This window comes from Cnephaeus nilssonii, assembly GCF_951640355.1.
Source record: "Cnephaeus nilssonii genome assembly, chromosome: 6".
NCBI lineage: Eukaryota > Metazoa > Chordata > Mammalia > Chiroptera > Vespertilionidae > Cnephaeus > Cnephaeus nilssonii.
The window spans coordinates 93,174,846-93,200,242 of record NC_137077.1 but is presented as its reverse complement, the minus strand read 5'-3'; the positions used below and the strand labels follow the sequence as shown (position 1 = coordinate 93,200,242).

The 25,397-nt window shown below is 43.1% G+C and overlaps 1 protein-coding gene and 1 pseudogene across 4 annotated transcripts in view; one reads left to right on the top strand and one right to left on the bottom strand.

Moving 5' to 3' along the window:
• SPATA13 (spermatogenesis associated 13) overlaps positions 1-25,397 on the top strand; it is a 366,978-nt gene that overhangs the window by 224,686 nt on the left and 116,895 nt on the right. The window lies entirely within an intron of this gene.
• On the bottom strand, positions 1,480-2,361 carry LOC307101118 (large ribosomal subunit protein uL22-like; annotated as a pseudogene). The gene has a single exon. The product of its transcript is annotated as a large ribosomal subunit protein uL22-like (transcript).

Below are 25,397 nucleotides of genomic sequence, written 5' to 3'. Positions count from 1 at the left end.
AATTCCTTGACAGAGGAATTAATTCTTTGGAATGTCTTTGGAAACTGTTGTGAAAGATTAATTTTTCATGACCATAAGTGCTTAAGGAAGTACTTAAAAATATGGGTTCCGGAGTCAGACGACAGCCTGGACTCAGGTTTGGCATTCACTAGCTGTGTGGCTTCCCCACCTCCTCATCGGGCACACGCGGATGTGTATTGCTTCCTAGGCCCTTCTGAGGATTTAGAGAAATACTGAGTGAGAAGCACTTAGCTTAGGACCTGGCATTTATTAGTAAGTGCTGAATATAAGTAATTGTGCTCTTTGTAGTCATCATATTCAGTACTCAGTAAGTGTTTAATTGAAAAGTTATGTTTTTCACTTAATTGTGGAAAGCTCCTCAAGGTTTGTTTTATTTTTCCTCATTCCCTCTCCCTCCCCCCGCCCTTATTCTAGGAAGAAGTCTGCATTGGGAAGGAGGCCTGGCTAGGTGAGTTGCAAAGCTGTTTCTAGATAGGCTGAGAATCTTAGAGTTGGGAAGGATCTTTTTCCACCATCCTTGCTTTAAAGATGAGATTAGCGAGGCTGTGAGGCTATGATTTTATGGTTATGTTATTTATCCTACCTTAAGCTATATCCCTTACTTTTTAAAAACCTTCATTTCTAGTAATTTGTGAGCTTCCAAGAGGGTTAAATATAGTTAGCTGCTCAGATTTTATCAGCATTAGAAAACTCACTGAGTTATTCTACTTTATTAATCAGGTCCATTAAACAAAGTCTAGTCCATTAAAACAAATCCAGTGAAACCCAAAGGAGCTACTGCACGGCATCTTGGCATTGTTGGCATTGGTGCTCAGTGGATTAGTGGCTCATCGCCGCACCATTATTTTTATTGCTGCATTTGGGATAGAGTGTATTAAGCTTCTGAAGAAAGATATCTACTCACATATGTTCCTTATTCGTGGTAACTTGCTAGAAAAGGAGAAAAAGATTGCTACATATGTGCAGCACCTCAAAGTAGTTAGGTTAAAGCCTTTTCTTGCGTTATTTCCAGTACTCTCTCAGGTACTTGTCTCTTGCTAAGTCTAAATTTTTTTGTCTACTTCTCTTTCATTTGCAGGTTGAGTTTGTTTTAGCAGAGTGCTAAATGTTTTAAATAAAAACATCACATATATTGAACATAAGTTTTTAAATGTAAGTCAGATAGAATGAATATAAATTTCCTTCAGGATAGACATAATTCTATGCTACTTCCCTTTGGGAAACTGCCATCGAAGCAAACCAAGATTGACAGTGGAATGAAAACATTTGACTAGGGCATCATCATGCCTTAACTTAGTACACAAAGGAAGCATAACGTCCAAAAGTTGGAACTCTTTCTATGTGGAAAGTTTTCATAGAGATCCAAATCAAGGCTTTCATTACTTTGTGTATATGTTCTCCTTTGGCGAACACTGGCCTTATCTTTCAGCTGACAGAGGAAGGGAGGTGGCCTGCATTCCTGTGTACATTGGGGTTCGAAATTTGGAGCGTTCATTCTAATTCTGATTGTGCTCTGTGGGATTTTAAAAAATAATCATGTAAGTTTGCTCTGAAATGGTGCTACCGAGATTTTCCGTTTATTGGTTTGCTTCCTACAATACATCACACATTGAGCAGACGTTATTACTCCCACTGCATAAAGGGGAAAAGCTCAGTGAGATTAGTGACTTGCTAAAACTTACCCAGAAAAGTTGATTTCCTTCATGGGATTGTTGTGAGAAGAAACAGAAAGTGAAGAGATTAGAGTTCTGTAGATTATTTCTTCTTCTTCTTCCTTTTAGTTTTTATTAGCATTTATTTTATGTTGAATTTACTCCCAGGCCATACGTTTTTGTTTCCTCGGTTTCTTCTGGGATACCTTTTTCTTCTGTGCAACCTCCTCTTCTGGTTTAGGAACCACCTGCTCTTTCTCAGGAAGGATCCTCTCAGTGTGGCATGGAGAGCTCACGTGGTTTAATCTGCCCACGAGCTGTAAGTTCTGTGCCGCATCTTGGAAGCTTTGTTCACCTGGAGGAGCTCAATGACCAGAGACTCTACTCTTAAGTTCAGCATCGCTCTCTGCGTTTTTAAGCACGTGCAGCAAAAACTCAGCACTCTTTTGGGCCACTGACCCTGGGCCCGGCCCCCCTGTTTGGCCTGGGCACGCCTACCACCCCCACCATTGTAACGACGGAATGGCACACATTGCTGCTATAAAGTGACCTCCTTCAGATACCTGGTGGCTTTTTAGATATGCATACCCCTGATGGCCTGGGCAGTTTCACGGGTGTTCTTAAAGTGAACATGAAGATTTGAACCTCTTGATTTGCATGATTTTGTGGGGTTTTCTGGATCAGCTGAATATTAAACCATTTTCAGAGTTCACCTCAGGCTGCTTATGGAAAGAGTGTGGATTCCTCCTTTATGTGTGGCATATGTTGACTGCCATGTTTGAATGACTGCTTTTAGGTAAATAGCTATCTGGTGTCAGTGCTTCCTGGGAATGGCTTATTTTGAGAAATTAATGTTGAACTCATTTGGATGTTGAAATTTCACATAGAAAATTCGCTGGGATGGATTTTTGGTTCTATCAGAACCCAAGTTGTCAGACTGTTTTCTCATGAAAGGAAAATTAGAGATGGGCCTGGCGATCCTTAGTTCATTAACTGCTTAATCACAAACGTCCTCACATGTGTGGGGAAATGGTGAAGAAGCATATAGATAGGGGCAACCAACTTGCAAAGTTTACTATTTTCTTCTTGTTGTTGCCAGTTTGGGCTTTTCTATATTTAACTTGTTGATTTTTTTCTCTCTGATGTGTATTTGTTGTTATACATTAACTTAATGCCAGGCAACAGCACGAACTTACAAATCACACTGGTGGGTATTCTGTGCAGGGCAAAGTTCAAAGCTCTGATAATTTTATGGTCTGAGCTCCTGCTGAGCAACTGTACCTAAAATAAAATCATACCTACTGTGGTGTGACCTCTTCAGGGGCCTTTTGAAGACTGGGAGAGGTAGGGTGGGGTCCAGGCTGTTGTTTTAAAATGAAACAGTTCCTTGGTTATCCTAGTGAAAATCATAGTCAAAGGAAAATCCACTGTGTTATTATTGGTTTGAATGTAAGGTTAAGTGGCAGAGTCTGCAGGAAGTGACCATTGCTTTATTATAACGGAAATTTGAGTGGACATATTAGTCATTCCTTAGGAATCAGTCATTTGAAAAGAGCATTCATTTGGCATTGCTTTGTTTCTCTGATAGACCTACTATGTAACTGTATTACCAATTTCGCCATTTCCCCCTTTATGTAACTTCATGTAAGCCACTCCTGATAATGGAGACCAGTGCACCGCACTGTAACCTGTGTTTGTGGTACTGAGTAGATAGATGATAGTTGTGTTACAAAAGACGTACGGTAAATGCTTTTGTTCATAATAATTCCCAACAGCCCTGGTAGGCACTCAATAAAAATTTATTGCTTGTTTTATGAAAGATTTTTTTCTTCACAAGGGATTTATTTATTGGCAACATTCGGCCGTGAGTATAATTGTAAAGGGCCTACAATTTACATTTTCCTGATTCAAGGCTATAATTTACTTTAAAGCTACCTGGAGATCTGTTCAGTAAGAAACAAACCAAGGCAGAGAATTAAGGACCAAGATTTGAAAGAGCAAAATTAAGTTATGACTTTTATTTTACTTCTGGAAATAATTCTCCTTTAATTGAAAACCCATTAGTAGTAGCCTTCTACTGGTATAATTGTTGGCATCATCATTATTGATTATTGACAATTCGGTATATCTAGTCTTTTACTGTAGTCTCATTTCAGAAACCTTAAACAAATCATTGGTTTTTAAATTTTTAAAAAATATGTTTTTTACTTTTTTGAGAGAGAGAGGAAGCGGGGGAGAGAGAGAGCAAGAGCGAGAGCGAGAGAGAGAGAGAGAGAGAGAGAGAGAGACATCACTGTGAGAGAGAAACATTGATTGGCTGTCATCCGTATGCACCCTGACCAGTGATCAAACCCACAACCTGGGTATGTACTCTGTCTGGGAATTGAACCAGTTACCTTTTGGTGCAACTGAGCCACACCGGCTAGAGCCAAATTATTGGTTTTAACCTAATAGGCATCATACTTTAAAGATTATCTGATGCATTGTATTGAAGGTTTCTAATGATCTGGATTTAACAAGTTTCTCCAGAGAAACGTAAGATACATAGATAGACAGATAGATAGATGATAGATGATATATAGATAGATAGATTTTAAGAAATTGGGTCATGCAGTTGTCAGGGCTGGTAAGTCCAGAATTTGCAGGCCAGCTTGGCAGGCTGAATTCTGGCAGGAGTTGATGTTACAGTGTTGAATCCAAGGCTGTCTTGAAATTCCTTATTTTCTCTTAAGTCCTTCTACCGACTGGCTGAGGCCCACCCACATTATGGAGGGTAATCTGCTTTACTCAGAATCTACTGACTGAATTGTTAATTGCATCTTAAAAATACCTTCACAGCAACTAGTGTTTGACCAAGCAGCTGGGCACCATGGCTCAGCCAAGTTCACACATAAATCAGCCACCACCTCCACCACCTGAGGCAGATGGCGGTTACAGTTCACCTGTGGACGTGGAGCAGTCACCTTTCCTCTGCCTGCTCACACGCTGAACAGTGAGTTACAACATAAAACGGGGAAATTAGGAAGTTGGGGAGTAACCACAGGAGAAATTAGACGCCACACCAGCCATCAGAAATTAACAGTGTGACTCCGGACAGAAGTTTAGGGTATTTTAGGCCCACTAGCTGGAGAGACCTTACCTTTCCGAGTTTCTCAGCCTCAGATTTCTGGAACGGAAAACACAGTATCATAATGGAGCAGGTGCATTTATTTCCTGCACGGAAAATGCAGATTTAAGAGGGAAGTGCTCCGCAGGGCAGCTTGTTTGAAAGTGGGCAACAGCACTATTGAAAAAAATTTATCAAATGGAGAGAAAAAGAGTGAAAGAAAGAAATCCATACCCAAAGATAGGGTAGGAAAGAATTGTGCACTCGGCTTTTGTGTATTCTCAGGGAATTTTAAATGGCTAATTTATCAAGAAAGCGATTTCACTTCTACAGCCTCACATGCTGGTTTAGTTAAAAGAGCCTCAGTAAGGGTTAGATGAGTAGGTGCGGGCTTATGCAAATGGAGCAGAGTAACAAAGAGCCTTTTTTATTCATCCCTTTCCTTTAGGAGTCTGTTCCAACAAACACCAAGTTCTGTGTATGACACTTTGGCAGGAAACTACTTTGTTCAAAGCGTTGTTACCTGTACTATCACTGGTCATGCACTGCCAGGCACTCAGAGCCCATTAATTCTTTCACTGTACAAGGAGAGGGGGAAGTAGCTGGCCAAACCACACCTCTTTTTCTGTTGCGGAATCATCCCTGCCCCAGTTCTCCATGAGTCATTCCTAGAGTTCAGTGAAGTCTTCACAGCTCTCCATCCTCAGGTGCTGTTTGTCTGAGTAGTCTTAGTGCTCTCCAGTTCTCAGGTCGCCTTGTTAACACACAATCATTGCTCTGTATTTCTGCACCGTCCTCTTACACAAGTTTGGCAGGGTGAGCAAAATAGCTAACCCTCTTCCTCACCGTGCGTTTATTTCGAATGCCCTGGCATTTGATGTAATTTGATGTACCTCATCCAAGTAATGGAAGTACATTCTAAGTTAAAGTGATTTCTTAATTGTCAAATCACTGGCCTTTTCTTGGTATTTCTTAATTCTCTGCAACCTTGACCATTGTTAATCTCCGTCTCCTTGAAGCTCTGGCCGTTGTGGCACCTGCTCTCCTAGTCTCCTTTTGTCCGGTCCATCCCTGTGCCAGCTCCTCACCGAAGGTGTTGGTTTCCAGCACTCTCTTTCTTCTTAACTCCAGCCATTCCCACTCGCCTTGTCCCCACGCACTCCAAATATCTTGTGTACACCTGAACCTCTTTTGAGCCAAGACCCGAAGCTCTATGGCTGTTAGCGCTTGGGTGGCTCTCTTCTTCTCATGAGGACTGAGTCCCCTGCCATAGACGCTACAGGTCAGAGCTTGGGGTCAGGGTGGTGGAGAAGCAAAGGGAAGGTTTGATTGTAGGGGAGGGTGTCATTGAGGCAGATCTTGACAATCCCATAGGATTTTGAGAAGCAAGTAGAAAAATGGAAAAATGAGAACAGGTCTTGGTAAGGAATAGCTCTGAGGTAGGCGGTGGCAGAGGACGTGGATGTGAGGGAGTGATTCCCAAGACCTGGCGGTTGGGGGTGGAATAGGTGAGGACATGGAGAGACATGGAAAAGTCCAGTATTCTCAAAGCTGTGGATGTGGACAACTGGGAGAATGGAGGTAACGTTAACAGAAGATGACTTGAGGTTTTGTTTGCATTGGGGACAGCTGAGAAGCAGACTTGAACTTGGTTGAGTTTGAGTGCCACAGGTGAATCCTGGTGAAGGTGCTCCCCAGCTGTTAGGAGAGTTAAGCCTTGGAGCTGAGAAGAATGGGCGATGGTTGTGGTTGGTCTCTCAGGCACAAGTAGCTGGAGGAAAGAGTTGCATTTGGAACCTTGGGGATGGGCAGAGAAGTGAGGTGAAGAATGAAGATGAAGGAGTAACCAGATGGGAATGAGAAAATTCAGCTGATAGTGTCATCTCGGAAACCTAAAGAATGCACCGTTTCAGTGTCTGAGGCCGCAGGGATGTTAGGTTTGATTTTTTTTTTTTTTTCTGAGAAGAATACATTCCATTTGGCACTGAGTGGTGCATGGGCAACAATAGCAAGAGCGGTTTCAAGAGTGTAGGGAGGCAGAAGCATGAGTAAAAATTTAGCTGCTCACTCATTCAGTGTACTACTGCACATCAGCTAGGTGCTGAAGCTACGATGCTGAACAAGATCCACGTGGTCTTGTCCCACATAAAGTTTCCGGGTAGTGCACAGTAAGATAAGAAATCAGAGATCTGTAATACATTGAGGTAAGCCTAGAAGACAGGTTCTGAGGATTATAGAAACAAGAAGAAAAGCAGATATTCGAAAAGAGTTTGTAGAGGAGACTTATACTTCCAGTTGTTCAAGTTCCAGGTCCATCTTCCCATTTTTGCATATGTATTTCAGCAGACAAGTCCCTGGTGGTACCTCATTCATCTTTGCTACCTCACAGTTACATGAACTCTAGCAGCGTCACCCACACGCACTGAGGGTCCTCGCAGAACAGAGATTCTGGAGTGGTGAGACTACAGTTCTACATGGAGGGGCCTGAAATGCAAATTGTTTCAGATGAGTGCCGACATATAAATTAATATAAATGTGCATTTACAGGTGCCCTGAACATTGCATCATTTAAAACCTATGGTTTTTTCTTTATCTTTTTTTTTTAAGTCCTTGCAGTTAATATTACCTTGAGATTTTTATTTTCCTTATTGCTTTTAAGAGTAGGGCAGGGACTGGAGAGGAGAGTTCCCAGGCTCTTGGCAGGAGGAGGTGCACCTTGCTGGAAACGTTGGAGAACCAGCCCTGAGGAGATGAGAGATGTAAGTGGGTGGTAGAATGGGTGCTGTAGCTACTTGCTGTAATTGGTTCCTGTGAACATTCGAGTAATCCGTGGCCCATGGAAATGGATTACTGAGTCTTCATCTAACCTCCCCCCTTTAAGTGACTTTTAAAAGATGATTTTTTTACATCTTCTTAACTATTTCAGAACTATGGCCCTGCTCATAGCTGCATAGTCATTGTGTCACTATGAACTGGTTTGGTCTGCTGCATTAAGTTGGAGGGACAAGGATTTTCTTTTCCAATACTAGTTTATTCTATGGCTGAATCACCTGTCCACTATTAAAGACTCTCCGTGCTTCAATGTATGTGGAATCTTGTCTTCACCAGCAGGACATTAATCAGCGATTTCATCTCTCCATATACAAGAGCTCATCATGGATTCCTTATCTGAAGGATGGTTGCAAAATGTTTGTTTATTGGAGGAAGAAGTAAAACAGTGCATATTGATGATTTATGACTAAATTCATGAGCAGTGGATAATACAGCTTTTTTAAAAGTTTCCTCATTGCACCCTTATCCAGCCTCTGGCAACTACCATTGTACTTTCTGTCTCCAGGGGTTTGCCTATTCTTGACATTTCACATCAACGGAACCATATGATATGTGGCCTGTTGTGACTGGCTTCTTTCACTTAGGACAATATTTTCAAGGTTCATCCATGTGTAGCATGTATTAGTACTTTTTATGGCCAAGAAATATTCAGATCCATGGATATATCATATTTGGTTTATCCCTGCATCAGTTGATAGATTTTTGTTTCTACTTTTTAACTATTAGCAATGATGTTGCTATAAACATTCATATACAAGTTTTTATGTGGACATATATTTTCAATTCTCTTAGGAATTGCTGGGTCGTATGATAACTTTATATTTGATATTTTGAGGATCTGCCAAACTTTCCTAAAGTAGCTGTACCATTTACATCCCACGAGCCATGTAAGAGGCTTTTGACTTCTCCACATTCTTGTCAACACTTGTTGTCTGGAATGGTATAGTACTGTAGCAAACTCCTAACTTCTCAGGCACTGATTATTTATAAGGTGCATTTGCTAGCATTTTGGTTTCTCTTCCTCTTGCTCCCAAGTTTGTTGGTTTTGCCTTAATAACATCTAGTTTCACTTCCCTGGGGATAGAACGGAGAAAAGAATGTGGAAGAGGTTCAGTTGGTTAATGTGGGTACATATTAACACCTGTTAACACGTTGGCTGGAAAGGTTTGAGGGAAAGGCCCAATGTATGAGCTTACTTGATGTCTTGGATTAATGGCAAGTAGCCCTCTGCAGAACTGGGCAAATATATACTTTGTAAATTTTGTACTTTTAGTTATGAAAATATTGAAAACTAATTGATGACCATTGTACAGGGAAAACTGCAACTTAATTCTCATGCATTTGTTTGCAGCTGAGTTTAAATCTTTGGTGCCAAGAAATTCAATGAAAGTGATAGCACTAAACTTAATACAGTTTTCAAAACATCTAGGGTGTCTGGATAATTTTTCTAAGAGTTTCCTATGTTACTCAATTCTGATGAGGAGTGATCAGTACTTCTAGTATTTTCACTGAGGGCCTCGGAGTGATGGTGAGACAAAGGCATACTCCCAAACGGTAGTAGCTTAGCATGAAGAGGCCTGTTGCAAGAGAACATTGCTTGGAAGTGTCACACTGCAGTCTTTAACATTCACATGAATTTATATTGTATTTTATAATATTCACTAATAGATAACTATTAGTATTTATTTTAATATTAAATGAAGTCTTAAATTACATAACATCAAATAAAAATAGCTATTCCTTTCCTAGCACAGTAAAAATACTTCCAATTCATGTAGAACAGATTTCTGTTACCCTTTTCACATCATTCTTTCAGTCAATAAATGTTTATTGATCTCTGGATTAGGGATATAAAAAATATAAAGATGCTATCTATTCTCTTTAAGACCCTACTAGGTACTTGAAGAAACAGCACCAAGATGTGATACAAGAAATCAAGTACAAGGCCGCATAAAATGAAAAAGAGGCAAGGATGCTGTGGAAAGAGATTTTTGGGCAGGGTGCTTGAATATTTGTGACTAATTCGTTGAATATGACAGTTTTACAGCTAGAAGGACCTGAGTTGTCCCAGTTCTTACACTTGCTGTATGAGTTTGGTCATGTGACTTACCCCTTCTAAGTATCACTTTGCTTCCCCCAAGGGATCATGTACAGGTAAGTTCATGCTGGAAATTTATAGAACTAGATTCGCTTTGAGAGGCAGTGTAGTATGGTAGAGAGGAGGTCAGACTGTCATTTCATCATTATTTAACTCAGGCCTTCTACTGTGTGGCCTTGGACATCTCCGTAAATCTCTGGGACTCCGTCCTCATATGTGCAGTGAAGGTCATTGGAATTGCATATAAAGTGAAGACAAGAGCAATTAGACTGTTCCTGATCTCTTTACACATGTGGGCATTTGATATGGACTTTGGAGAATGAGTAGGGCAAGGAGAAAAAATTTAAAAGCTGTAGCATCTAAGTAGGTTTATGTAATACACTGCAATATAATACCTGTATTAATATATGGGAAAACAAAAAGAGATAGAAAAGCTAGAGAGCACTTAGAGGCTAGAACAATAAAGAGTAGACAGAGGCTTTTGAGGGTCACCACTATGGGGTATGATGTTTTCATAGTCAAGTAAAGATTGCAGTTCATCTTTAAAACAATTCTGGTTTCTTTGCTTATACACATGAACAGTCTATTGCAGTGTCTGGCACTTAATGTTCATTAAATATTTTTTACTTTCTGAAAAAATGCAGATTAGTAGAGTGGTGTATTTCAAGAGACAATATTAGGCATGGTTTCTAAATTAGACTAGACTGTTTGATTGGCTAGAAGAGGAGAATCAGTTTAAGGAGAAGGTAGAGTTGAGTTTGAAATTAGCAGCCAGCTGCCAGGTGTGCATGAGTAGTGATCAAATATATTGGAAAAGTAGAACTTATTTCAAAATCTTAACTTTGTGATAAAATTTTTGTTCTTTTGATTATTATTATTTTTCAGTCTTTTCAGAAAAGAACCATATTTAGAGGAAGATGTATGTCTTTAAGTATACTCTCCAAGACTCCTATAAACTGCTATATATATATGTTACTTACATGATTAAATAGTTAAGTGTACAATAACAGTGACAAAAATTGTGACAATATAGACTCACTAGAGGCCTGGTGCACGAATTTGTGCACGGGTGGGGTCCCTTGGCCTGGCTGGCGATCGGGGCCCATCAGGGCCTGTCTCACCCAGTCCCAATTGGGCTGATCCGGGCTGGGAGGTTGGCCAGCGCAGGAGGTTAGCTGAGGGAGTGCACTGACCACCAGGGAGCAGCTCCTGCGTTGAGCGTCTGCCCCCTGTGGTCATGTGCATCATAGCAACCGGTCATTTGGTTGACCGGACATAAAGGTCACTTAGGCTTTTATATATATATATATAGATAAGAAAAATTATAAAAATTGAAAGAGTAAATGGGACAATGGTGATTGAATATAGATTTCATATATCAAAGTCTAGTTTTTAAAATGTTAAGACGTGACTCTCTCTCCCAGATATTTTGTGATCATGTGTCAGAGATTGATTTAGCTCATGAATGAGGGAGCCAGCAGGATTTTGAGGGAAAGAGCTTTACTCTTTCAGGAAAGCCACGCTGAAATGTTTGCTGAGTTAGAGACAAACTAGTTAACAAAACTGTTTAATCTCCTTTGGGAAAGTAAAACCATAATCTTTGCGGTTATCTTTTCTGCATGGCAGAAATTATTTGTATCTTTACTGGACAAAAGTAATCTACAAATTAACCTATAATTTACCTCAAAATAAGGTATGTTTTCCTAGAGAATGACATGATCTTTGGGTTGGACACCTAAGACCTGCTGTGGTGTGCTATTGAAAGATGGCCATTCTTTGCCTCATTTCCATTTCTGGTTAATTCTTCAAAATGTATCGAGGGTCCATCAATAACCACTGAAATGACTGGGATGCCTGGGACTTCCCATTGGGTCCCCGTGTCACGCAGTGTGCAGTCTCCCGGAGCAGATTTTTGTCCTTGGCTTAAGTCCCACAGTACCATATATTTGGTTTCTTAAAAGCAGAGCTGTTGCTCTCCCAACAACTCACCTTCCCACCCTTCCTGTTGGCTCATGTTGTTTCTAAATGGACTGTACTAAAAATGTCAGGTCCTTAAGGCCTTCTCCCTCCCCCAAACAGACATAGACTCATAGAAAGCCACTTTTTAATAAAGCAGCAAGCCTATTTCAGATACACATTGCTGGATGTTCCAGGAATCTTCTCTAATAAAATGGTAATATGCAAATTAACCACCACTCCGCTACATAAGCCACGCCCACCAGCCAAGCCACGCCCACCAGCCAATCAGGGGCGAGTATGCAAATTAACCCAAACCAAGATGGCTACAGCCACAGAGAGCAAGGTTTCCCAGGTAACAGAGCAAGCCAAGCTTTCCATAGCCGTTGCAGGCCTAAGCCTCCACTCAAGCTACAAAGTTTCAATTATAGAAGGTAAACAAATTCAAACAAATGGCAACAGAATGGAGCTTGAGAGAGCAGGCCAGGGTTGCCGGCGGCAACAGGGGAAGCAAAGCTTTAAAGCACACCCTGGCCGGGCCCACCTGCTTAAGGCAACAAAGTTTCAACTGTAGAAAGTGAATTAACTGCCACAGAGATGGCTGCTGCCCCGGAGGGAACAGCAGGCTTGGCTCTGCTCCAGGCTACAAAGTTTCAATTGTAGAAGGAAAATAAATCCCAGATACCAGGGCCTCCACTTAGGTTGCCAGGGGGCGTGGCCTGCCTGCAAACCACCACAGGCCCCTCGCTCAGGCCACCCCACGCCCCAAGAGAACCCCACCCTGATCCGGGACACCCTTCAGGGCAAACCAGCTGGTCCCCACCCGTGCACCAGGCCTCTATCTTATCTAATAAAAGAGTAATATACAGATTGATCATCACTGCAACACACAATATAGCTGCCCCCATGTGGTCAAAGATCCTGCCCCCATGTGGACACAAGATGGCCACTACAAGATGGCCAGCAGGAGAGGGCAGTTGAGGGGGACCAGGCTTGCAAGGGAGGGCAATTGGAGGTGATCAACCCTGCAGGAGAGGGCAGTAAGGGGTGACCAGGCTGGCAGGGGAGGGAAGTTGGGGGCAAACAGGCTGGCAGGGGAGCAGTTAAGCATCAACCAGGCTGGCAGCGGAGTGGTTAGGGGGTGATCAGGCTGGCAGGCAGAAGCGGTTAGGGGCAATCAGGAAGGCAGGCAGGCAAGCAGTTGGGAGCCAGCAGTCCTGGATTGTGAGAGGGATGTCCGACTGCCCGTTTAGGCCCGATCCCACCAGGATCGTGCCTAAATGGGCAGTCGGACATCCCTCCAGGAGTCCCAGATTGGAGAGGGTACAGGCTGGGTTGAGGGACAACCCCCCACCGTGCACGAATTTCGTGCACCAGGCTTCTAGTAAAATAAATAAGTCTAGAGGTCTCTGAACTCTTTGCCATTCAATCCTTGAGACTCAATTAATAAAATCACGGGAGTTGTCCCCTACTGCGTTACTAGGTTTAGCCTGGGGTTATCATAGAGGTATCCTTTTTTTTTTCCCATGCTTTTTTTTTTATTGATTTGAGAGAGAGAGAGACATTCAGACAGACCGACATCGATGAGAGAAGCATCCATAGGTTGCCTCCTGCAAGCACCCTGTCCGGAGATCAAATCCCCTGACCTTTGGGTGTATGGCATGGGCTGACGCTCCAACCAACTGAACCACACCAGCCAGGGCTACAGGTATTATTCTTATTCACTTTTGTGGCAGTTTACATCAGTTTACTAAATAAGTGGTTTTGGACTTTAAAAGTGGATGTGGTGCTTAAGCAACTACCGTATTTTTCCGTGTATAAGACGCCCCCCCCTTTCCAACCCAAAATTAAGAAATCAACATTTTAAACATAAAATAGAACACATTTTTATTTAGTAATTCCTGCTCTCTTCTTCATCACTATTAGTTCCAGACATATCAATTTCTTCAAATTCTCTTGTATCACTGCTGTCTTCTGAGTCTCTGTCTATGTATGTGAGATCATCCTTGTAAACTGGTGGCATCTTCTGAGCTAACTTTATTCGTGTTCTCATGGCCAACCCTTCTCTCCTCATGAAATTGAAGCACCATTTTGCCTTTCCTGTAAAATCAACAATGTTCATTTCGCTTGCAAACATTCTTGCCTGACATTGAGTAAGCTTGGCTGACACACACATGAGCCACTCTGGCGCTGCTCCATAATCCAAGTCTTAAGCCTCTGCCCCAAGTTTGCCCACTTTGCTGGTTTTCCTCTTAAGGCCTTCTTCCTTTTTGGCATCTTAAGGAGTTGTTCTTCCTGTTTTCTCCACTGTCTGATCATACACTCAGTGGGAGGAGGTCCAAATTGTCTCTGCAGCTCTATTTCCATGCTTGTTTGCATAGTTGATTACATTCAGTTTGAATTTTGCAGAGTAAAATTACTTGTATTTATCTTTTTATTTTTTGACATCTTTATGGGCTCAGAATGCTCCGATCCCTGTTGCATCTGAGTACTCTCTACCTCCACCTCCGATTACGGCATCAGCTGACATCAGTAACAATAAGGCTCGTGATTGGAGGAAGCCTGTTTGACAAGGTGTGGGCAGCTATGCACCTGCACAGCTCCCTCCTCGGCTGACTTTCGTGTATAAGACGCCCCTCGATTTTCAGTCTAATGATTTTAGAAAAAAATAGCATCTTATACACGGAAAAATACGGTTAAGTAGGAGAGTTTTGTCTTACAGTCTCTCCTCTCCACCTTGTTCTGCAAAGCTCAGAACAAGGTGGCTGTTCTGTTGTGTGGCTGGCCTGTCCCACATTTTATCATTAAGACATGGAAACAAAGGATTCCCTCAGCAAAATTAGAGAGTACCAGCAACAGCACGTTGCTAAGTGATAACCCCAGGGCGTCTGAGATAGTGGTACCCCTTCCAATAGGACCTGTTTTGCTCTTTATGTAAGGGTTGTACTTTCAGGATATGCATTTTATATTTTCAGGATCATAGAACTATAAAAACGGAGGAACCTCAGAGGTTATGCCTCAGCCCCTATTTCACCTCCAATCTGTGGCCCAGCCACTGAGCCCTCCTTAGGTGGAAAGCCTGAACTTTGCTAGATGGCATGTTCTGTTTCTTTGATTTTAAGTGAATTCTCTGTCCCAGGATGAAAAATCACCCCATTCTATTTACAGATTCTACCAGAGGGTGCACATCAGAATAAATCTGTACTACTTTTTCCATAGAAAAATCACTATGCTTCCTTCCCTAAAAAGGGGTCTTTTTCAAGCTGAGTAGTTAGTATCCCAGAAATCTACAGTTTGTGAAAGGATATGGGTGTCCAGATTCACATTTGTCTGTGTTTCTTTTAAGATGCGGTGCTTAGAACCATACAGATGACCCTACATGAACAGGCCAGTGTATGGGTTTGGGGAGAGATGGGAAAGACTGTCTCTTTAGATCTCAGCTGTACTCCTATTGTTCGTGTGGACCTAAAGTATATTGGAATTTCTGATAGTCATACGACAATGTCAGACCACATTGGCCACCTGGTTCACTACTTCTTTGGGTTCTTTTTGAAATAAATTGCTTTTGTGTCAAGTATTCCCATCTAAGCCACGTATGGGTAAATTTTAACCTAATTTTTAAGCCTTAGCTGTGAATATTTATGGTGATTATAATAAACAACACCATTACTAATAAATGTTTTATCAGAGAAAAAGAACAGCATTGTAGTTAAGAGCCTAGCACTGGAATCAGACTGGTTACAGATTCAAATCCTATCTCCTATGCGTGTGACTACATGACCTTGAGATAAGTCAATGTGATTGTGCCTGTAAGGACCTTCCCATGCTCCAGACACATGGTCAGACAACAAATGAGAGCTGTTATTATTATTCTCTTTGCCAGACTCCCGCTGTGCTCTTCAGCAAGCATTATCCTATTTAACTCAGCTACACCTGAGGAATACTATTATCCCTCCTCTTTTCACATGCGGAACTGAGGTCAGAGTAGTTATGTCATTTGTCCGGGGCTCTGTGGCTGCTGAGTGGTGCGGTGGGATTTGAACACACATCTGTCTGATGCCATTTTTATTACATGTTATTTGTATTAGTATTTCTGACCCATCCTTTTGAGACTAGACTCTTTCTAAAAACTTGTATTAAATATTTAATTTACCAGTATACAAAGAATATTTGTAACATACGAGTAAGTTCAAACATTAACAAATACCATATGCACTACCCAACCTGAAATATAAAATTCCAGCAACATCTTTAAATGTCTCTCCCTGTCCTCAAACCCTGCCAACCTCTCCCAAGAGGTAACCATCACTGAATCTTAGGATTATCACTTGTTAACTTTTCTTTTATTGGATTTCCGCATACAAATACATTCCTAAGCAATGTTTTTCTTTATGTTACTGTCTAACAGAATAAGCTAAATGTATGAGATGTGACCATAAAGCAGCTTTATTTTTTTGCTCCCCATGCTTCCCTTAAATTAGTTCTGTAATTAGTTCTTCCCTCCCCTTAAAAACTCAGGCAGGTCCCATGACTTTTTGAATCACTTTTGGGTCATAAAAATCTCACAATCACTTCAAGTTTAAAAAAACAAATGATCACTTCTGCAATTCAAATGCTCAATTCCGTGTATTATTCAAGCTTTTAAAATTGAGGCCACTGACATTGGCAGGGCAGGTCTCATGCCCTGTCCCCTTCCTGGAAGTATTGCAGGTATTCCAAGCCCAAGTTCTTGCACATGAATTTTAAAATCAGCTAGCCAAGGTTACACATGTGCGGAATTTGGATTTGGATTGGAGGTATTTCTGAACCTCGATGATGTAATGATATTAGTTTTTCCATTATGTGAGTCATGTCCGTGTGATTATTAACACAAGGGGTGGGTTTCTGGGTACTTATCTGTATTGCGTACAGAGCTCCCAAGTTGCTTGCCTGACTGTGCCACTCAGCTCTTTGCTTATTTAGATTTTAGATTAGTGTACTTTATTTTTTAGAGCAGTTTTAAGTTTACGGAGAAAGTGATGGGAAAATAGAAATTTCCCAAATACCCACTATCCCCTGCATACAATTTCCCCTGTTATTGACATCTTACATCAGGGTGGCACATTTGTTACCGATGATGAGCCAATGTTGATACATTATTATTAGCTAAAGTACATAGTTTACTTTAGAGTTGGTTCACTGTTGGTGTTGGGCATTCTGTGGGTTTGGACAAATATATAATGACGTGTCTCCACCATTAATAGTATCATACAGAATAACTTCACTGTCCTAGAACATCTGCTATGCTCTGCCTGTTCATTCCTCCCTCCCCCTAACTCCTTATACCCCCTGATATTTTTACTGTCTCCATAGCTGTGCCTTTTCCACAGTGTCATATAGTTGGAGTCATACAGTATGTAGCATTTTGGGGTTAGCTTTTTTTCTTTTTTTAAATCTGAAGATATTTTTTTTAAATTGATTTTTAGAGAGAGAGGAAAGGAAAGGGAGAGACAGAGAAAGAAACATCAATGTGAAAGAGACACAGCGATTGGTTGCCTCCTCTTTGCACCCAGCCAGGGTCAGGGATCGAGCCTGCACCCCAGGTACAGGCCCTTGACTGGAATCAAACACAGAACTCTTCAGTTCGCTCTATCCACTGAGCCAAACTAGAAAAATGTACTTGTTTTCACTAAGTAATATGCTTTTAAGTTTCCTCCATGTCTTTCCATGGCTTGAGAGCTCATTTTTTTTTATTGCTGACTAATGTTCCATTGTCTGGATGTACCACAGTTCATCCACTCACCTACTGAAGGACATCTTGGTAGTTTTCAAGTTTTGGCAATTATAAGTAAAGCTGCTATAAACATTTTAGCTATTTAGTGTTGGTCTCTCCTATTCTCATTTGTAAAATGAGACATTGAACAGAAGTTTTTATCATTTCTAACACTCAAAAATGCCATGGGTGAAGAAAACAAACTGCTAGGAACTAGAAAAGGAAAATGGGTGACATTTTGAAGTCAGGCATAAATGGTACCCCAGCGGAGGAGATGCGAGAGGGAGGGAGGAAGGAGGAGAAGGGTAGCCTTGAGGTGAAAAAGAAGCTTCAAATGAGAAGGACTGGGTGGAGCCGAGAGCATGAGCATAGTGATTATTTGTTTTAAAACAAAGAGCACAAACAGTGCAGCTGGAAGTGGAGGGGCAGGTGACTGCAGTCTGGCTGGGAGAAGGTGGGAAGGTGACCCACGGGGCCCAGGGGTGGAGTCCAGGACACTTGCTTGGTTTACCTGACGAGTTTGTCAACCTATAACCAATTTGCATATGGAGCTAGAAAGGGAGGACTGAAAAGTGGCAAACGTAGATGCCTGAATAATACAGTCAGCTTGAAACACTAGCAGCAACAAGGATTGGCTCACGGGGACCCTCAGCACACAGTGTCTGTCAGGGCCCTGGTGCTCTGCTCGCAGCTCACATGGGCCAGCTCCCAATATAAAGTTTAACTCCTGTGCTAGGTTAGACTTTATATTCTGAATCTGACCAGAAGGGAGGTGCATAGAGAACTCACCAGCCCTAGGAGTGTTGCTTGTAGATGAGAAACCTTTCAACTTTTGGATCACATCCAGGATATATCCCAAAGATAATGTTAAAAACCTTTTTTCCCAGTTTTATTCAGAAACTAGTGGCCCGGTGCACAAAATTCATGCACATTAAAAGGGGATTAATTAGAGGAAATATTTTAATACTAGAGGCCCGATGCATGAAGATTCGTGCAAGAATGGGCCTTCCTTCCCCTGGCTACCAGAACCGTCTTCGCTCCAGCCCGGAGCCACCTTTCTGCCTTCCCACACTGCCCAGAGGCCCGGCCTGCCCCCGGCCACTTGGCGCCTGCGTATGCAAATTAACCCACCATCTTTGTTGGGTTAATTTGCATACTCACTCCTGATTGGCTGGTGGGCGTCGCGAAGGTATGGTCATTTGCATCTTACTCTTTTATTAGTGTAGATTCATATAGATTGCTATTTGCCCTTTCTCTATAATAGAAGTGTCAGAGATGAAAGAAAATTAGTAAAATGTATATGAAAATCTTCCTTCTGTCAGAGTCTGGGGCGCACCACGGGACCCAGAGTCAAGTCCCTGCCCACTCACATGCGCCTTAAAATCGCACAAGACCCAGACCTGGCGGGACCCCCCCCCCCTCATTGGGCTAGATCCAGACCAGGCTGATCCCACCCTTGTCAAGCCCCGCCAGGCGGGGGTTGGAGCCTTAGGTCCCCTGGCTTGATGCCGGGCGGGGGAGTGCGGCTTGAGGTCCCCCAGCCCGGGTCGGGGCGGGAGGCACGCCCTGGGGTCCCCCATCAAGCCCCGCTGGGTGGGGGACATGGCCTGAGATCCCATGTCAAGCCCCACCGGGCGGGGCACGTGGCCTGAGGTACCCTGTCAAGCCCCACTGGGCTGGGGCACAGCCTCAGGTCCCCCGTCAAGCCCCTCTGGGTGGGTGGCGTGGCCTGAGTTCCCCCGGCCCAGGGCGAGGGGAGCAGCCTGAGGTCCCCCGGCCCAGCGCCGGGGCAAGGGTTGCACCTTGAGGTTCCCCTGTCAAGCCCCACCTGGTGGGGGGTGCGGCCTCAGGTCCCCCAACCTGGCGCCGGGGCAGGGGGGCATGGCCTCAGGTCCCCTGGCCCAGTGCTGGGGTGGGTAGTGTGGCCTGAGGTCCCCCGTCAAACCCTGCCAGGGTGGGGGCCGTGGCCTGAGGTCCCCTGTCAAGCCCTGCTGGGTGGGGGCACGGTCTGAGGTCCCCTGTCAAGCCCTGCTGGGAGGGGGGCACGGCATGAGGTCCCCCGGCCTGGCACCAGGGTGGGGGGTGCGGCCTGAGGTCCCCATCAAGCCCCATCGGGCGGGGGGCATGGCCTGAGGTCCCCCATCCAGCCCTGCCAGGTGGGGGGCGCGGCCTGAGGTCCCCCGGCCTGGTGCCAGGGTGGGAGGCACAGCCTGAGGTCCCCTGTCAAGCCCCACGGGGGCAGGGAGTGGGGGGGGGGCGCATCCTCAGGTCCCTGCTGATTCCTCATTAATGCTCGTTACAGGAACTCGGCCTCCGCTGTGGGTGCAGCCATCTTGTGTTACAGGAACTCGGCCTCCACTGTGGGCGCAGCCATCTTGTGTTGCAGAAACACACACTCCCACCCACCTCTGCAGTGGGTGCCGCCATCTTTATGGCAGAGTGATGGTCAATTTGCATATTCCCTCTATATTATATAGGATAATTGACATACATCACTATATAAGTTTAAGGTGTATGGATAGCATGATGGTTTGACTTAACATATATTGTGAAATGATTGCCACAGTAGGTTTAGTTAATATCCATTATCTCATATACATACAATAAAGAGAAAAGAGAGAAAAAGGGGAAAAAATTATCCTTGCGACGAGAGCTCAGGATGTACTCCTGACAACTTTCCTATTGACTGTACGGCAGTGTTGGCTGTCGTTAGCCTGCTGTGCAGTACATCCCTAGTACTTACCAAAGGTCATTTCGTTGGAGAGCTTGTGATTGTTGGCTGTGGAAGGCCTCGCTTTGTGACTGATCGATACAAGTCACGGGAACCAGGTTTTCTCTTCTGTGTAATGTAGGCTTGTGCCATGGAGAAAAGCTGAAGTCCAAACAGGCGAATACTAAGTAGTCAAAAGTTTCATTTCCAAGGCCCTAAAAAGAGTGCTAGAAAAATCACCAAGGGAGATCTTTCCTGAGGCTGTTGGTGATGAGGCTAGAAGAGTTGTGAGGTATGTTACAGGTTTTTCTAAGGTGGGATTTGGGAACGATACTGTGGCTCTTTTGACTGAAATTCATTACCTGGACACTTTACCTTGAATTAGGTGATCTGTTGTCTAAATCTTCTTCAGAATGTTTATTAGACTATTCACATGGAAATTATGATTAATTTTATATTTTTAGTGCTTTACTGATATAAAAATAAAATTTACTTCAGTTGTACAATTCATTAATTTTTAGTAAATTTACAAAGTTCTGCAACCATCTAATTTTGGAACATTTCCATCATCCAAAAAGGAAACCTCATGGCCACATGTAGGCACTGCTGTTTCCTCCCTCGGCCCCCAAAACCACTCCTCCACCCTCTGTCTCCATAGATTTGCACTTTCTAGACATCTCATTACGTCACTGGAATCATGCAGTATGTGGTTTTCCTGGCTGTTTTCTTTCACTTGCCTTTTTAAGGTTTCACTTAGCTTTTGAGGGTTATCCATGTTGTAGCAACATTTATCTATACTAATAAAAGAGTAATATGCTAATTAGACCGGGAGACCTTCCAGACATCCTTCTGGACAAAGCCATGGTGGCGGGACCGAGGCAGAGGCTGTTAGGGGCGATCAGGCCAGGAGGGGAGGGCAGTTGGGGATGATCAGGCCAGTGGGGGGGAGCAGTTGGGGGCAAGCAGGCTGGCAGGGGGGCATTTGGGGGCGAGCAGGCCGGCGGGAGGGGGGGCAGTTGGGGGCGAGCAGGCTGGCAGGCAGAGTGGTTAGGGGCGATCAGGCAAGCAGGCAGGTGAGCAGTTAGGAGCCAGCGGTCCCAGATTGGAGAGGGTGCAGGCCAGGCTGAGGGACTGAGGGACACCCCCCCACACCCTCCGTGCACGAATTTCGTGCACCGGGCCACTAGTCTTTATATAATTAGAATAAATGATTATACTACTTGACTCCTGTGTTCTTTGATACATCTGAGTGTATTATTATTCTTGCTTTTAAAAGATAATAGATAAGAATACAATTTTGAGTGCGTTTGTGAGTTTGTTTTAAATTCTTCTAGGACCTAATTTCAGAATGATGTTCATAATCTCATTGTGTAGGAGAGTTATCTTCCTGTGACTGGGGCCCCACGCCTGCTTTTGATGGGAAGCTGCTCAGCACCAGAACATAGGCAGCCTAGCAGCCATAAATATTTTGCCCATGATCAAAAAGGGCACTTGGTCCCACAGAGAACAGCATATTCTTGAGACTAGCCTGGGGACAGATGTCTGCTTGAGCACTTTCTATCCGCACCAGAGCTGGGCAGAGCAGCCAGCCAGCACAGCCATGGACCCCCAGGCTGGTCTCGGTGAATACCCACCTTTCCTATTTTTTAGCTTCACCTCTACTTTGAGGTACAATATTAGAATGCTCCTGTGACTTTTTTGTGTGTGCAAATTAGGGAAGAACATTAAAATTGAGGTTTAATACCTGAAGGGAGTAGGAGGAAGATTCTTGGATAATAATAGATAATAGGTCCAATATTCCTGTTCAGAAGCCATAGGTAGAAAAAAGTGACAACTCTCTCATTAGGTGGGTTTTTCCTTTTGTTCTGATTCTCCACTTACACTACTTATTATTTAAAAAAATTTTCACTCAGAAAAAGATAGCAAAGTACTCCCAGGAAATCAGAATATTGTTATAAACACCACTTATTTTGTGAGGTACAGAATGGTGTAAAGCCGAAGCGTTCCACGTGCTTGTCCAGTTTGGCGGTGGAGTAGGTGATAGGAAATAGTAAAACCTAACTGAGGAAGTAAGAAATAGCTCCTAGAATTGTGCTGTGATTGTATTTATGTGAAGGTTTCTGAAGAACAGATCTTTCGAGTTGCCTCTTTCCAAGCTCCCCCACAGCCACGTGTAAAGACCATTGTATAGAGGACGTAAGTTAGCGCTGCCTGGGTAACCACCACCTCACAGAAAAGGAAGAAATACCAGCTGTAGCACTTCAGCTTCCTTCATGTCTCTGCTCTGAATTCCACAGAAAGGAGCCCCAGACTCACTAGCTGTACCCCATAAAGTCTGTTTGGATGACTGGTTAGTTAGTCGGGTATCAAGTCAAGTAAAGGGACAGAACTTCTGTGGCCTTTCACATTGTCCCCTTAAGCATCGCTGCTGAGGATTAGACATGTATGTCGGCCTCTGTATGTCACGTGTAGATGGGAAGTTCCACATGTGTATCGAGAGTGTGTGACTTCAGTCATATGGGGCCTTCCCTTCATTCCATGGCTGATTCCTGAAGGCAAGAGTTGGGATCAGGTATTTTCTGTGGCTTAAATTCAGTGGGCCCGCCAATTCTCAGATTTCTTATTTCTCTTTTTTCTTGGTGGATAAGTGGGAAAAGAAGCTGAAAAAAAACTTTTTGATATTATAAAATACAAATAAATTACAGAAGAACTTGGTAGTGTTCCCCACAGATGGATAAGTTTGCTTTGTAGACATCCATATCTAACATTTATAAAGGCCCCCCCCCCATCAAATATTTATTGAGCTGCTATTAGGTGCCAGACAGTGTGTGTGTGTGTGTGTGTGTGTGTGCACATGTGCACACACACATATATAGGGTGGGGCAAATATAGTTGTTCATATGAAAAATAATACAGTAATTAGTAAATAATATAAGAATAACCTGTTTTGCATACTCAAAACTGTAAACCTATTTCTACCCCACCCTGTATGTATGCTGTATGACTAAGGATGACTAAGATTTGTTCCATCTTCAAGGAGTTTGTATTGGTGGGAGGTGCAACAGTCACGCGCAAACATCACTTCACGTGTGGGTGTGTGTTAGACGCAGACTTGCACAGCTTCATGGTTTAGCACCGGGCTTGTCACTTGGGGGAAGCCATTTCACTTCCTTAACCGAATCTCATAGGTGATGGTGGCAGCAGGCAGATCACAGAGGGCCTTGTGTGGACTAATGGCCAGGACCTGCTACCCATCAGGCACGGCGCAGGAATAACATTATTGAGTCCTCACTGTAGTCCTCTAAGGTCCCTGGTGCCATCATCCCACTGTACAGACAAAAAATCCGAGGGAGCTTTGTGCACAGGGATATTTGAAACTATAGGATAACTATGAGTCTTCCTGAATCATATACTTTGGAAAATTTAAAGTAATTTAACTGATAAATTATTAAAAGCACTGTGGTTTTTAATTTTCACGTTTTTAGCAAGAACTTTTTTGTAGTAAAATATACATATAAAATTTAGCATTTCTAACCATTTTTAGGGTTACAATTTGGTGGCATTAAGTTGCACAACATTTACATTATTGTGCAGGTATCACCACCATCCATCTAGAACTTTACTATCTTCCCAAACTGAGACTCTGTACCCCCAGCCCCTGGCACCCACTCTTTTACTTCTTGTCTCTATGAGTTTGACTACTTTGAATACCTTATATAAGTGGAATCATACAGTATTTGGCCTTTTCTGACTTATTTCACTCAACATAATGTCCTCAAGGTTCATCTGTGTGGTAGCATATTGCAGAATCTTCCTTTTTTTAAAAAAAAATATATTTTATTGATTTTTTACAGAGAGGAAGGGAGAGGGATAGAGAGCTAGAAACATCGATGAGAGAGAAACATCAATCAGCTGCCTCCTGCATACCCCCTACTGGGGATGTGCCCGCAACCAAGGTACATGCCCTTGACCGGAATCGAACCCGGGACCCTTCAGTCCGCAGGTCGACGCGCTATCCACTGAGTCAAACCGATCCTGGCTGCAGAATCTTCCTTTTAAAGGCTGAATAATAGTGCATTATATTCATATATCACATTTTCTTTATCCATTCATCGGTTGATGGTTATTTGGGTTGTTTTTACCTTTAGCTATTGTGAATAATGCTGCTATGAAAATGGGTGTACAGATGCCTCTTTAAGACCCTGCTTTCAGTTATTTTGGGTATATATCCAGAAATGTAATTGCTGGGTCATATGGTAATTCTGTGTTTAAATTTTTGAGGAATTTCCATACTGTTTTCTCTAATGGCTGCACAATTTTACATTCCTACCAACAATGCAAAAGAGTTCCAATTTCTCCACATTCTAGCCAACACTTGGTATTTTCTGTCTTTTGAATAGTAACTGTCTTTAATGGGTGTGACATGGAAAGCATTGTTTTTTATAAAAAACAAACCTTATGAAAAGAATGCCAAATTTGCATACCTGGTAAGTTAAATACTGGAACTTTAAACCTCCTGCTTTCCGTAACCTGCTACCTCAGCCTTCCCCCAATTGTAACTGGCTCTCCTGAGCCCCCAGGCGAGGTGGCTGCAGTGGGTTTAGAGCTCAGGGGTGTAGCCAGATTGCCTGGTGCAGATGCTGGCTCCATCCTTTCTCCTGTATGATCTTAGGGCCCAGCCTCAGATTTTGCATCTGTGAAATGGGTGTAATGATTGAGGGTGGTTATGAGTGCTGAGAATACTGGGTACATAGACTCTGTATATACACCTCTTACCGATTGTCCTGTCAGAAGTGATTCAGAGGAAAAGTTTGAGGAGCGCTGTCTGATGAGGAGATCTTGAAGAGCTTTCAGCTGGGAAGTGACAAGCCTTGTTCTTATTGGCTGCCAACAACTTTGAGAGTGGGATTTCTTTGTCAACAAGCTGGAGGTAGGTGGGGCTCAGATTGCTGTTTAAAATCAAGGACCTAGTGGCCTCCCAGAATAGTGAGAGAACTGGGAGGAAGCAACTTTATACCAGGGACTACCTGGAATAGGGTTCAGTTCCCAAACATGTGTTCCATATTCCGTTTGGTTAGATCATGCACAGTGGTTCCAATTCGATTGTTCTCCTGTGGAATAAAACCCAGAATATAGCACATGCCCAAGAAAGACTGGTGTTAAAAGCCTAATTCCATCATCTCCCAGTGCTTCCAGGTTCCAGGGAGGCAGTATCAGTAGAGCCCAGTTCTGAGATGTCTGGATGGCCATCTCACTGGCTTTTCTCAATG